The sequence below is a fragment of the Octopus sinensis genome, linkage group LG30 (assembly GCF_006345805.1).
Source record: "Octopus sinensis linkage group LG30, ASM634580v1, whole genome shotgun sequence".
Lineage (NCBI taxonomy): Eukaryota > Metazoa > Mollusca > Cephalopoda > Octopoda > Octopodidae > Octopus > Octopus sinensis.
In genome coordinates, this window is record NC_043026.1 from 13,432,798 (window position 1) to 13,437,296 (window position 4,499).

General features: G+C 38.7%; 1 non-coding gene across 1 annotated transcript; it reads right to left on the reverse strand.

Moving 5' to 3' along the window:
* Positions 1-404: 404 nt before the first annotated feature.
* LOC115226821 lies at positions 405-511 on the reverse strand. The gene has a single exon (XR_003883033.1). It is a non-coding gene; the product is annotated as a U6 spliceosomal RNA (small nuclear RNA).
* Positions 512-4,499: the final 3,988 nt, after the last annotated feature.

Here is a 4,499-nt window from a genome sequence, read left to right on the forward strand (position 1 = left end):
TTGATTGGCTCAACTAAAGGCGGTGCTCCAGCATGGCCACAGTCAAATGACTGAAACGAGTAAAAGAGACTGATAGAATAAGTACTAGGCTTACAAAGATTAAGTCCTGGGGTCGATTGGCTCAACTAAAGGCGGTGCTCCAGCATGGCCACAGTCAAATGACTGAAACAAGTAAAAGAGACCGATAGAATAAGTACTAGGCTTACAAAGAATAAGTCCTGGGGTCGATTTACTCGACTAAAGGCGGTGCTCCAGCATGGCCACAGTCAAATGACTGAAACCAGTAAAAGAGAAAAGAATAAAGAGTAAAGAGGAAACACCAGTGCACGAGATCTAAATGTTTCAGTTTCAGTTTCATCTAGTTTCAGCTCACGAGCTGTGGCCATGCTGGGGCACCGCCATAAAAAAATATGGAACGCTTCACGAATTTGCATGTCATCCTTGCGCAGAGGCCATCCTAATCTTCTCTGTATCGTTCCAATTTTAGAATATGTACTGCCGAAGCAAGTACAGATTTTTATTACACACATGTGAGTGAGAACACTTTGAGATATTTTTGGTATCTAACATATGTCAGATACTGCGAGCGCTGCTTCTGATTGGTCAATCCATGGTGATGACCCGAGGTCACGGTGACAGCGCTGCTTCTGACTGGTCAATCCATGGTGATGACTTGAGGTCACGGTGACGGCACTACTTTTGTCATTCATAAGTTACAACTAAACGTGAAGAATTTAGTTATTGGGTTAATAAAATATGGTCGTTTATTCGTGTGTAATAAATAAAATACCAAATGAGTTCCCTATGGATACTGTATTTATTACAACTCGTGGCTTATAAACGTATCTAACGAGCGAAAGCGAGTTAGATACGTTTACAAGCCACGAGTTGTAATAAATACAGTATCCATAGGGAATGAGTTTGGTATTCTCTATTTACTTTTAAAATATGTCCCAATATTCAGGATAGTTGTATGCCTAGAAGTAAGTTAGTCATTACCCAATTGTCCCCGTTAACTGATGGGTAATGATTTGTTGAAATCCCTCCTTTATATCTTCGACACAACTGGCAGGGGCTTAAAGGTTTACAATTGTCAAACTTAACTATGGAAGACCTGAATGTAATATTTCCTTATTGAAAATATAATCCTTTTTTTTGTCCAGTGAATTTACTGCGGTCAAACGTATGGAAGACTTGAATGTAATATTTTGCCATGGAAAATACCAAACTTTCTTGTCCTGAACATTAACAGCGATCAAACTTAGGTATGGAAGATCTGAATGTAATATTTCTTTATTGAAAACTAGCAGTATCACCCGGCGTTGCTTGGGTTTGTAAGGGAAATAACTATATAAGCATTTTTAGAGAGTTATAGCCAAAATATAGCAAAAAAATGCATTAAAACTGAAAAAAAAATTATGGTAAATTTTTTAAAAAGTCGTTGACTCATCGTAGACATTTTTAGAGAGTTACTTCCCTTATATAATAGCGAAAAAAATGCATTAAAAAATGGGAAAAATTGATGGTAAATTCTTTTTAAAATCGTAGACTCATCGTAGACGTGCGCTAATACCCAGAAGGGCTCGATATGAATCACGACTATAAGATACCCGGTTTTGGTTACACTGCACCGCAAAATGTGGGAGTAGTTAGGAATCTAAATCGTAGGAGACAGACACACAACTTGACTTTTATATATAAAGATATAATCCTGTTATTATCCAGTGAATTTACAGTTGTCAAACTTTAGTATGGAAGACATGACTGTAATATTTTTCTATGGAAAACATGAAACTTTTCTAGTTCTGTAGATTTACTGCTTTCTAACATAAGTATGGAAGATCTGATTGTAATATTTCGGTATCAAAAATATGACACCTACCCCTGTCCTGTAGATTTACTGCGGATACCCAAAAGCAGACATAAGGAGCTCGACACAGACCCCTGACTCGTCAGGTCCGGTTAAACTGTTCATCCCGTGCCAGCACGGAAGATGGTTATTAAATGATGAGGATAATGATGATGATGATATTGATGATGATAATGATGATGATGGTGGTGGTGGTGGTGGTGGTGGTGGTGGGGTTTGGATGATTATGATGATGCTATTGGTGGTTGGCTATGGTTGTGGTGGTGATGGTGGTAGTGGTGAGGATCATGGATCATGGCAGTGACGATTGATGATGATGATGATAATGATAATGATGTTATCATCATCATCATCATCATCATCATCGTTACTTTAATGATTTAATGTGGGATTCAAATTAGTAAACAACAGATAATATGTAAATACAACAATTATCACAACATGAACTAATAAATACTTCTCCTGAAATACTGTAATTACACAACACATACACACACAAACAAACAAACACATATATATATATATATATGTGTGTGTGTGTGTGTGTGTGTGCATATACTCTTTACTCTTTACTTGTTTCAGTCATTTGACTGCGGCCATGCTGGAGCACCGCCTTTAATCGAACAAATCGACACCGGGACTTATTCTTTTGTAAGCCCAGTACTTATTCTATCGGCCTCTTTTGCCAAACTGCTAAGTGATGGGGACGTAAACACACCAGCATCGGTTGTCAAGCAATGCTAGGGGGACAAACGCAGATACACAAACACACATATATACGACAGGCTTCTTTCAGTTTCCGTCTACCAAATCCACTCACAAGGATTTGGTCGGCCCGAGGCTATAGCAGAAGACACTCGCCCAAGGTGCCACGCAGTGGGACTGAACCCGGAACCATGTGGTTGGTTAGCAAGCTACTTACCACACAGCCACTCCTGCACCTATACACATACATATATATATATATACATATATACGACAGGCTTCTTTCAGTTTCCGTCTACCAAATCCACTCACAAGGCTTTGGTCGGCCCGAGGCTATAGCAGAAGACACTTGCCCAAGGTGCCACGCAGTGGGACTGAACCCGGAACCATGTGGTTGGTTAGCAAGCTACTTACCACACAGCCACTCCTGCACCTATACACATACATATATATATATATACATATATACGACAGGCTTCTTTCAGTTTCCGTCTACCAAATCCACTCACAAGGCTTTGGTCGGCCCGAGGCTATAGCAGAAGACACTTGCCCAAGGTGCCACGCAGTGGGACTGAACCCGGAACCATGTCGTTGGTTAGCAAGCTGCTTACCACACAGCCACTCCTGCACCTATACACATACTATATATATATATATATATACGACAGGCTTCTTTCAGTTTCCGTCTACCAAATCCACTCACAAGGCTTTGGTCGGCCCGGGGCTATAGCAGAAGACACTTGGCCAAGGTGCCACGCAGTGGGACTGAACCCGGAACCATGTGGTTGGTTAGCAAGCTACTTACCACACAAATAAATGCGCATGCGCACAATTTTGCGTTATGCACCTGCACACAGACACAGTCTGTGCAGCAAACACCATCTCATTGACGCTGCAAGTCGGCTGCAGTGCAGCAATAAGCGCTGATGTTTAACTGCATCAAAATGTGAGCTCCCCCCCACTAGATGCAATGTCTGCCTGGGATGCACAGTCTAATTGCATTAAGTGTGAATACGCATCATCATCATCGTTATCATCATTGTTTAGCATCTGTTAAACGCTGGTGATGATGATGATGATGATGGTAATGGTGACGATGTATACTCACACTTAATGCAATTAGACTGTGCATCCCATGCACTGACATTGCATCTGGTGGGATGCATTTGAAGCAATTATATCTATATATATATCTACCTACCTACCCATATATATATATATATATGTATATATATGTATGTGTGTGTGTGTATGTATATGTATGTATATATATATATACATATACACACACATGCTGTCATGTAGTCACACTGGATGTGTTTATGTTGGTAAAATTGGTCTGACAGACATGTATATGTGTGTGTGTGTGTTTATAGATATATAGATGGATATAAATATATGTATATACACATGAATATATACATATATATGTGTGTGTGTGTGTATATTCAAAATGTGTGTGTGCCGTTGGCGATTTTTTTTCCTGTTTTCCCTTCTCCTATGTTTCCGACGAAGAGCTCCGCTCGAAACATTAAACCCTCCTTCTTTCCTGAGCGTCCATAATACTATATTTGTTGCACATCCTAGCGTCGTTGTGTTTCCCTTTGTGTTTTCATGTTTGGATTAACTTTATATATATATACATATATATATATGTATATATATTATATATATATATATAATATTATATATATATATATATATATATATATGTATATTATATATATATTATATACACAACACAACACATATATATAACAATATATATATATACAAATATACATAGACATACCACTATAGATGTTCTATATATATATATCAATGAATGTATATGTATGTATGTGTGTATAGGAGTAGGACAGGCACAAACACGTGTATGTGTGTGTGGTGTGCATGCATGTGTCTGTATACGTGTGTGTATATA